Source organism: Nannospalax galili, unplaced genomic scaffold, assembly GCF_000622305.1.
Source record: "Nannospalax galili isolate Female #2095 unplaced genomic scaffold, S.galili_v1.0 scaffold1169, whole genome shotgun sequence".
In the NCBI taxonomy this organism is placed as follows: domain Eukaryota; kingdom Metazoa; phylum Chordata; class Mammalia; order Rodentia; family Spalacidae; genus Nannospalax; species Nannospalax galili.
Window position 1 is genome coordinate 1,107,441 of NW_008360301.1, and position 11,272 is coordinate 1,118,712.

Here is an 11,272-nt window from a genome sequence, read left to right on the forward strand (position 1 = left end):
TTTAAGGATTTAAGTGATAGAAATTTAAAGAGATAGGAAGCAGAGGGCCCAATAAGGGCAGAAGCCAAGGAGTTAGTCTTGTATAAATGTTCCATTGAGATGACTGTTGGTACTGGGAATTTTTAAGTGAAAGATTTTTTGCTACCTGTTTGAGTTGTTCTATATCATGTTCGACCTTACCGGATTGGTGTAATGGGTGTTAAAGGTAGCAAGGTTAGTATGAACAATAAGCAGTAAGGTGGTGAGCGAGATGAGGCTGATGGGCAGTGAGGGACATGAGGGTGGTGAGAGTGACATGGGTGTGAGTGGTAAGGCAGGTGAAGGTAGTGGGTGATGAGTTTCATAAAAGTGATGTGTGGTGAGGGTTGTAAAGTAAGATAGGGAGATGGGTGTGAGGTTGATGAGTGGGAGGTTTGCATAGTGAGATTATGTGTCCCAGGTGACTGGTTCCTCCAAGGGGTGGGGCCAGCTGCAGAGAATGGACTGGGGGTTGGGGGTTCTGCTCCATCTTGTGACAGAAGCTGCGAGCCGGGAGGAATGTGCGGTGGTGGTGGGTGTGGAGAGAAAGATGGCCCTGGCATCTCACCCTCGTGGACATGAGAGGGGGCATTTACTGACCTGGGATGAGACTGCAGGCCCAAGATGCATGGGCAAAAGTTAGCAGAGACTATGGGCAGGCCATGGGAGCATCTGAAGTGGTGGGCTCTGAGCCATGGTGCAAGAGTGCTTGTCTCTGTGTAAGTTCCCCCATTTACCCCCTCCCTATACGGGGGTTTAAACCAAAAAAATTCACATTAAAAATATATGGTTTGACCACACAAGAGACCCCGAGAGAACTCTGGTGACAAAACTGGCATAGTCCAGCCCAGATAAATGAACCACAGCCTTGGGTATGTGGGTCTCCAAAAGCAGTGCTGTTCCTGCTGCCCCTGTGGCAGGTCAGCTGGGCTCTGATTCCCAAATCCAGGAGCAGCTGCCAGGAGCCCAGGAAAGAAGCCAATCAAAACCCATATGCTTAATGGGATTAGCAATAGTCACATGGGTTATACAATGGATTATAACATCTGTAACTAAAAAGAGGCCAGCCACGCAGAAGCGTGGGTCACAACTATGTTATAAATGTGGGGATATGGTGCAGGTATATGAAGATTTTTTAATGGTTATTCAGAGGCTAGAAAAACTTTTACCCCCAAATGCTAGCTGGAGCTTCCAGAGAGGGGCATGGCCACTTTGCATAATAAAAGATGTGGCCCAGGCAGGGGAAGCTGAAAAGGCTAGGGAGGTCCTGGCAGATCCAGTTGCAGAGCTTGACACTTTAACTTGTGTAAAATCCAAGGACTCAGAGGAAGAGACAGATAATAATAAAAAGGAAAATTACCTAAAAATAAAAGTAGGTAAAGCTGCCCCTCAGATCAACTATTGATAGAAAAGGGAAAAAAAGCTAACTGTGCTGTAGCTAGGAAATATTCCATGCTAGAATTGTGAAAACTAGGAAAAACTTACAAGTAAGCAATCAGAGAGCCCCTAGCCACGTGGCTTGTGAGAGTATGGGACATGGGAGCAAATGACATAAGTCTAAGTCCTTCAGAAGCTTCACAGCTGAGTTATATAACCACCCATCTGTCCTTGCAATATAGGCTATTCAACCTAGGCCAGTGCAGGGGAGGAGCAGTTCTTAATGGGATGGCTGGTTGAAGGCATTAAAAATACATAGAGGTTAACATGATTAGCAGGGGCTGGAGGACTATAAAGGAAGGGCAGGCATTACTGAGAGAACTAGGTATGAGAAAAGCAATATGTGATGTCCAGTTCACTGGACCAGATAAGATTGTGTTCACCAGAGATAGAAGGAAAGCTTAATTCAACTGGGACTTTGAGAATGGTATGGCGCTTTAATGGTTTTACTAAGCCATTTAATGGGACAGGGTCTTTGTAAAGTGAGAGAGGCTTTGCCAAATCTAAATGATTCTGACCAGCATGTAAAACGTGTCTGTAAAATAACAGAACACCCTATAAGAGATATAAAAAAGACCAGACAGAGGAAATGGTCCACCTGGGTTACTCGAAAATAAATGTGGGAAGACTTTTGTCAAGCCCAAATTCCCAGAGAAAAAAATTGATAGAAAACCAAATTCAGTACTAAGGTGTTTCTGGAAGACTTTAAAACTGGACGAACAGTTTACAAACATTCAAAGGATAAAAACTGTGCATGGGGTGGTTTAAGAATCCCCAATGAAAGAGGTTGGGGGTTTAGCTCAGTGGTAGAGCATTTGCCTAGCTAGCGCAAGGCCCTGGGTTCAGTCCTCAGCTCTGAACAAAAAGAATTCCCAAGGATTAAATAAGTTGCATTTCTCTTCTTATAAATACTATACTAGGGGTGGAAGCAGGTTTTCTCACCAAGTTCTCACTCAGAAACCTGGAGTGGTCAATGGAAAGATGACAGATATGGCTACAGTCAGGAGGCAGACCCAGGCCTGGCAGACTCAGGGAACCAACAAGTGCAGTGGGGACAGGACAAGCCTCCTGCCTCCTTAGCCCAGTGGAGGGTCAGGCAACTGGAGCCAACACCTGTAAGTGCATCAAGAATAAAGGAACACAAAGAAACCCCATGTCAAATACCCCAAGTGTGAAATGACTCCAAAGGGATAACTAAAAATGGCAAAGAGCTAACCAAATTAATGCCTTGTACCCATGCTTTGGTGCCTAGCAAGGATCTATGGAGAAAACAGTTAATACGAATGGACAAAATCTGTCCATGCTGTGTGAAACCTCATCTATGAATGATTTAATATATAATGTTAACCTTCCTTTGAGTGTTTGACAGATGTGAAACCCACTTGAAAGGTACCTGAAGAAGCAAAGGCCAGCTATAGCTGTAAGATTCTTGGGAGTTTTATGTGGGTTGGGTAAGATGAAGACAGAGACTCCCAAACTGTACAACTGTTAAGAAAATCTACAGTACCAGCTCTGGGTTGTCCCCTATGAGCTGTTGTTCAGAGAGAGATCCTAGAGATCCTCAAATTCACCAAGTCTATTGCCACTAATGGTGTACACTAGAAAGTTTGGTAAGGCCATGTTGCTGAAGACTCTGCATGTTGTGAGCATGGGAGAAAAAGAAGAGATGGAGCTGAGACTAAGCCAAAAAAAAGAAAAAGAAAAAGAAAGCCCTCCATGCCACTGGATGGATGGCATTCATATTGCCAGTAGGTGCTATACAGATACAGATGGTTAGGGAAGAATGGATCCCCTATGATTCTACTCAACAATGGACACCATGTCCTGCACACTATGGACATGCCAAGCAATGCCTGCATGTGTAATAATGGTTTGACCAACATACATACAACTGAAAAATTTCTTATTGGATAGGGCCCACTCATAGGGGTGGAATATACATCTGGTGCTGTAGAACAGGCCAACGCCTTGTGTCAAGAATGGCTACCAGGCCTAGTGTGGAAGCCATCACAAGTATACTGTTTAATGAATATAGTACACCTACTGGTGTACTATACATTTGTGTTTGTTTAGATGTGTCTACTTCCTTCTATTTGTCTTTATAGTAGAAGAAACACCACTGAGATAGATCAGTGGCCACAACCTAAAGACAACTAATGGGGAGGCCCAAGAAATCACTATCTCACCATGATACAAGAGAGATCACCCTACATCTGTCATCCCTTCCAAGGCTCAGGGACCTCAGCAAAAGATTGATGGGAAGATTGTAAGAGTGGAGGAAAGGGGTGGAGTGTCTCCCAGATGACTGGTTCCTCCGAGGGGTGGGGCCTGCTGCAGAGAATGGACTCGGGGTGGGGTGTTTCTGGGCCATCTTGGGATGGAAGCCATGAGCTTGGAGGAATGCGGCAGTGGGTGTGGAGAGAAAGATGGCCCTGGTGTCTCCCCCACGTGGGCGCAAGTGGAGGGGATTTACCAACCTGGGACGAGACTGCAGGCCCAAGGCATGGGTAACTATGGGCAGGCCATGGGAGCATCTGAAGTGGCGGGCTCTGAGCCATGGTGCAAGAGTGCTTGTCTCTGTGTAAGTTCCCCCATTTACCCCCTCCCTACACAAGGGCATAAACCATAATAAATTCACATAATAAATATTATATAGTTTGTCTGACTGCGCAAGAGATGCCGAGAGAACTCTGGCGACAGATTAGCATGGTGAATATGGTGATAGTTGTGAAAGTAAGGAGATTGGTGATGGCTAGTGAAGGTGGTGAGGGAAGCATATTGGAGGGTGTTGAGGGTGGTGGTAACTGAGCATGTTGAACATGGTGAGATTAGAGTGAGACTATTGGTGAGGGTGGTAAGCATGGTGAGTGGTGATATTCAGAAAGGTAATGTTCCTGTTTCCTTTCTGTTGCTGTGATTAAACACTCTGACCAAAAGCAACTTAGGAGGAAAGGATTTATTTGACTTACTCTTCCAGGTCACAGCCAGGGAAGGAACTTAACGCAGGAATCTGAAAGAAGGCCTGCTTACTATTGTATACAGTATGATCTCTAACCAGGGAACTCTCTCTGCCAAGTAATTACATTAGAAATTATGGGAAAAAAGGTTGCTTGATCACTCCTTCAAAGGTTCATGCTTTGTTACCTAGTTTTCTTATGTAGCCCATTAGCACCTGACCAAGGAATGGTGCTATACACAGTGGGCTGGGCCCTCCTACATCAGTTACTCAAAATAATCTCCCACAGACATGTCCACAGGACAATCTGATCTGGGAAATTCCTCAATCGAGACTCCTTTCTTAGGTGACTCTAGGCTATGTCAGGTAAAGCTAACTTCATAAAGATAACTCAGTTGAGAGGTAAAGCTAAGTAGGATTGGTGGTAAGGGTGGTAGGGGTGGTGATTTTTGAGGATGGTGAGTGTAATTATTGTTGAGGGTGATTGGCAGTAAGGATGATGAGGGTGGTGATATTTGATAAGTGGTGAGGATGCTGAGAGATGTGGGTGATGAGAAAGAGTGATGTTGAGGTACACAAGGATAGTGAAGGTAAATACACTGATTGTGGTGAGGGTGATGGGTATTGAGTGAAATGAACATGGTGATGGGATAAGTGTGGTGAGAGTGATAGGGCACTGACAATTGTCAGGTGTGATGAGGATGGTGAGGGTGGTGTCTGATAAGGGTAGTCTTGGTGGTGAGGGTGGTGAAGGTGGTAAAGGTGATAGGGGCCAGAATGAAGATAGTGACTGTGGTAATTATGGTTACTGCGTTCATGGTGATGCCTGACAAGTGTGGTAATGGTAATGAGTGGTGAGGTTGGTGAAGCTGATGTTTGTTAAAGGAGGTTAGGCTGGTGAGGATGATGGCTCTTGTGGGTGTTGTTGGTGATGGGTGGTAAGGATGGAGTGTGGTGAATATGATGGGTGGTGAGCATGGTGAGGGTGATGAACGTGATGAGGCTGGTCTGGATGAAGGATGATGATTGTGAGGGTGATAGGTGGGTAAGTGTGGTGTGGTTGGTGTGTGGCAAAGGTTCTGAGAGTGTTAGGTGCTAAGGCTATTGAGGGTCCTACATGACATTGTAGTATGGTGAGGTAATGGATAGTGAATGTTGGAATGGGTGTTGAGGGTGAGGATAGGTTATGAGACTAGTAAGTGTGGTGAAGGGTCAGTGTGGCAAGTTAGTGAGGGTGGTGAGAGTGTTAAGAGTGGTGAGGCTGCTGAGGATCATAAAGGTGGTAGTGGTGATGGTATGAGTTTGATGGGTGCTGAGTTTTTTGAGTGCAGAGAAGGTAAAGATGCAGGATTAGGTGGGTCACAGAGTTTTGCATTGCAGTTCTACAGAGTCACTGAGGCCAGAAAATGTATGCTAGGGTTGGATTCCTGCAAACAAACTCCAAGGCCACTGCATAAAAATGAGAGTAAAGCCTAAACTGCAATAGTTTCCCAGGATATTGAAGCTTTCAGGACCATGGGACTTCAGCTGAGGAAAGATGCATCTAAGGAGTGGAGCTTCTCTGAGAGAGAGACAATGTTTGTCCTAGTCTCCAATGTTTCCAGTATGGCTGGAAAGAAGGCTACACAACCTCTTTGGGGCCCAGATGATTCTATCATGAGTCCCAGATACTGGACATCGAGCTGTAAGATTTGTTGTTTGCCATATTGGTTTTGGTCCTATCTGTCTTTGTGCTCCCATTCTTCCCTTTGTATATTGAAAATATGTAACTAAAAAAATTATGTAGAGGCTCATAGTTAAGAGATTGCCTTGTGTCTCAGAAAAGATTGATTTTTAAGTACTGTTGAAACTGTTGAAGACTATGTAGACTTTTGAAGTGGAGTTGAATGTGTTTTGTACTGTGAGGTGGCCAATGAACTCATGGGGTAAAAGAGTGAAGGGTTATGGTTTAAAAGTGATATATTTAGGGGCTGGAGAGATGGCTCAGCAGTTAAGAACATTGACTGTTCTTGCAGAAGACCCAGGTTTGCATGTGGAGAAGGTAAAAATGCAGGATTAGGTGGGTCACAGAGTTCAAATCAGCTCCCACATGGTAGCTAACAACTGTCCGTAACTGCGGTTCCAGGGGGTCCAACAGCCTCTTCTGTCCTCTGCGGGCATTGCATGGCACAGGTGCACTTACCTACATTCAGGCAATACATGTATACACATAAAAAAATAATAATTTTTTTTAAGGTTTTAAAAAAGTGATATGTTTAGGTCTCAGATTGACAAGGGATGGACATGTGATGGTTAATACTGATTGTCAGCTCAACAGAATATAGAATCACTGAAGAAACAAAACTCTGGGCATGGCTGTGAAGAATTATCTAGATCAGGTTAACTGAGGGTAGGAAAACCTGCTATAAGTGTGGGTGGTACTATTCTATAGGCTGTAGAGAGATGGCTCAGTGGTTAAGAGCATTGATTGCTCTTGCAGAGGACCCGGGTTTGAGTCCCAGCACCCACATGGTGGCTACAAGCCATCCTTAACTCCAGTTCCAGGGGAATCTGAAGCCCTCTTCTGACCTCAGTGGCATTGTACAACATGGGTGCACTCACATACATGCAGGAAATACACTCATACACATAAAATAAAAATATAAAAAAAAAGGAAAAGGTGACCTCAGCACAAGCATTCCTCACTCTCTGTTTGAATGTAGATGCAATGTGACCATCTGCCTCAAACTCCTGCCGCTATGACTTCCCTATCATGGTGGACTGAATCCTCAAACTGTGAGACAAAATGAACTCTTAAGTTGCTTTTGTCAGGTATTTTGTCAGAACAGCAAGACAATTAACTAATACAGGTGGTGAGGGTAATAAATAGGATGTGAGTGTGGTGAGTGTGATGGTCATTATTGGTCATGGGATAAAGGTGATCAGGCTCTTGAGTATGATGGTGAGTGAGAGTAGTGAGTGTTGTGACGGTATCAGGTGGAAAGGGTAAAAGGTGGTGTGCCCAATGGGTAGTGAGGGTGATTGGTGGTGAGTTCACCGAGAGTAATGTTTGGTGAGTATGTTGAGATTGATCCATAGAGAGGGTGGTAAGTGTTGAGAGTGGTGAGGATAATGGTTGGTGATGAGGGGTAGGGGGTGACAGTGCTGATGATTGTCCATAATACAGGGACAGAGGTTGGTAATGTGTTGTGAGGCTGGTCAGGCTAGTTGAGTGTAGAGAGTAAAGACTGTTTGTGATGATAGGTGGTGAGTATGGTGAGGGTAACATTGGACGAACTTGGTGATGGTGGTGCAAGTAATAGATGATGAGTTTGGGAAGATGGTGAGGGTAATTGGTAGAGTGGTGAAGGTGGTGAGGGTGATAGATAGTGATGGGAAGGGTAATGAGGATGATAGTTGATGGTAGGCACTGAGGGGGTGAGTGTGATGAAGATGGTGATGGTGGGGAGAGTGTTGATGTGTTGAGTGTGTGATGTTGGTGAAGCTTGTGAGATTGGTATGGGTAGTGAGGGTGAGTGCTGGTGAGGATTCCAAGGTTGGTGAATGGGTAATGAATGTGGTAAGCATGATATGGGGTGAGAGTTTTGAGGATGGTTAAGATCATGAAAGTGGTGAGGCTAGTAGATGGTGATGGTGTTGAGGGTTAAGAAAGGAGAGGGCGAGGAGCATTGAGGTTGGTGAGGATGATGACAGTGATGGATGGTGAGGGTGATGGGTGGGGATAGATATGAAGTCAGTGAGAGTAATATGTGGTGGCAGTGGTAAGAACTGTGTGGCTGATGTGTGATGAGGGTGGTATGGTTACGGTGATGGTTGTTAAGAGTGGTTAGCATGTTGAGGATGATGTGTGCTGATGGCTAGTGAGGCTGAAAGTGGTGAGGGTGATGGATGGAGATAGTCTTGAAGAACATGTGGATGATGGGTAGTAAGGGTGTTGGGTGGTGAGGTTCTTAAGGGTGATGGGTGGCGATGGGTGGTAAGGGTGGTGAGGCTGGTGGGTGCTGAGCATACTGAGGGTGATGGGTGGTAAGGGTGATGGGTAGAGAGGATGTTGAGAATCATAAGGATCGTGGCTATGAAGGTAGTGAGAGTTGTGAGATGGAGAGGGTGAATTGTGATGATGGTGTTGGGTGTTAAGGTTCTTAAGAGCGATGGACAGTAAAGGGTTCTGAGTATGGTGACTCTGGTCAAAGTGGTACATGGTAAATGGAGTCAGGGTGGCAATGGTGGTAAGAATGATATGTGGTGAGGGTGATTATGATAAGAATAAGGGTGGTAATGGGTGGGTGGCGTGACTTTGGTGAGATAATATATGGTGAGAGTGGTGAAGGTCATAGGGTGATGGGTAGTAAAGGCCATGAGAGTGATAGATTGTGAAGTGATGATGACTTGTGAGGGTGATGGTGTTTATGAGTATAAAGAACGATGGGTGCTGGGATTGATAAGGGTGGTGAGGGTTGTGACTGTGGTTAGGGAGATTGTTTTTAAGGATGTTGAGATTGGTTCAGATGATGGGTAGTGTGGTGGTTTGAATGAAAATGTCCCCCATAGGCTCCAAGTGTTTGGACATTTTGTCCCCAGATGGTGGCACTGTTTTAGGAGGTTTTAGAAGGTGTGGCTATCCTGGAGGAAGCATGTGTCTGGGGGTGGGCTTAGAGAGTTCTTAAGTCTTGCGAGATCTCCAGTTGCTCTCTTGCTTCCTGTGCGTGCGTGATGATTTGAGAGCTTCACTTCAGCTGCTCCTGCTCCATCCACCTCCAGCCACCATGCCTCCCTGCCATGATGGACTGGAACTGTAAGCTCAAATAAACTCTTCCTTCTATAAATTGCTTTGGTCAGTGTTTCTATCACAGCAACAGAAAAGTGACTAATACAGGTAGTGAGTGACGTGAAGATGATGGGTGGTGATGAGTGGTGATGCTGCTGAGGGTGACAAAGGTAATGGCTGGTGACAGTGATAGGTGACTATGGTGTTGATTATCATGGGCATTGAGGGTTATACGTGGTGAGACCAGTGAGGGTAGTTAAGATAGTGTGTGGTGGTGTGATAGCAGAAGGTGTGATGATGTCTGTGTGCATGCAATTCTGCCGCTCTCCTATCCCAGCCTTCACTGTTCTACCTCCCCTTACATTTCAGCCATTTTGTATGCTCTTACAGTATTTCAAATACCAGAAATAATATGTGTCATTATTTGTAGGCGATAAGAAAGCCAAAGGGAAGAAGAAGCTGGGTCTTTCTTTGTTCCAGGCTCTGCTTTTAAGATCTCACAGAGCCTGTGCTGGTACACTCACAAATATGCTGCTTCTCACAAAATAAGGTCTTGAGGTCCCATTTTCCATTCAGAGTGCCTATTACATTTCTGGGGACTCTGTTCCAGGACTGGAGACAGTGGATTGCACCTCTTTTGTCACTGGAGGGCTGATTTCCCTAGCGCTCTGGCAGCAGTAACTCACTTGGGTGCCAATGGCTTGCTTGATCTGTAGTAGACTCAACCTCCCAGTGTGCAAGGGACATGGGTCACAGAAAGTGGTCCTGGTGGGCACCAGAACTGCTTCAGGGAAGTTCCCATAAGGATCGATAAGAACTTGGGTTCAATTTGGTTTTGGAGTCCACCTGAATGGCTGGAGGGGAGATAACATCCAAAGTAATCTCAAAGGGAGGAGATGAAAACACAGTCAGAGTGACTTCACCACACTAACTGACAGGCTGGAGACGTGTGTGTGTGTGTGTGTGTGTGTGTGTGTGTGTGTGTGTTTGGGAAAGAGACAGATGCTGAGAGAGTTCCAACTTGATCAAAGGCTTAAGTATGTTGAATCCCAATCCATGGGTCCATGGTGAACCTCATTTGACTTAGGGTGACTGTTTTGGGGGGAGATCCTGACTGGGCATTGTACAGTCCTACCAATGCTGAGGCACCTAAAATATCTCAGAGGAGAGTGAGTGGCTGGAGACAAGTGAAACTCAAGTTCACCCCTTCCTGCTCTTTCTCATGTGTAACTGTCATCTGCTAAGGGTAGGAAATGGTTGACACACAGAGTCAATGTACCACCCTGTGTGATGGTGAAAAATTTTAAGGATATTCAGGAAATTATAGTATTAAACTTGTTCCCACAAAACATCGGACATTCTGTGAAACAGACTAGCCATCTCTTTGGATAGAACGACTCTACCCAGGGACACCAAATCAGTTTTCCTATATTTATTGCAACAGAATATAGTCCTCTCTCCTCCACAATGGTCATAGACTTAGAAGAAAGTTGTAAAATCACACTGACTAGAGTAATGGTGTCCTCAATGTAGGCTGGAACTTGAGAAGCTTGTTTTGTCTGAGGAACCAGAGGAAGACCCTCTGCCCCATGTGCCCTCACATCCCCTGCACCACCTGTACCAGCCGCAGCCAGAGCCTTGGTTACATCAGCACTGGTACCACCTGTGCCTTGGCTCCCCTAGAGACCACTGTTTCCCTCACGTTCCTGCTCACTCATAGTCATGTGAGACTCCCTCACCAGCAGCCACCCAAAGAGCCCAATGATAGGGATCGCTAGATGACATTGAACCAGATCCTTACCCCTTGACTAACTTAAAAAAAAAAAACCAGTGCATGCATTTACACTAAAGGACATTTGGGTACAAATTCGTGAATGAAAAGGACTCAGCATGTACAGCAGAGTGCATAGGGTTCAGTAGGGGAGTAGGGGGAGGAATGGATGGGGGAGGGGGTCTGGATTTGAGTGGGAAACGTATGAAATTTAAAAGCTCAATAAAGCCGGGCGTGGTGCCGCATGCCTTTAATCCCAGCACTCAGGAGCCAGAGGCATGCGGATCTCTGTGAGTTCAAGGACAGCCTGGTCTACATAGTG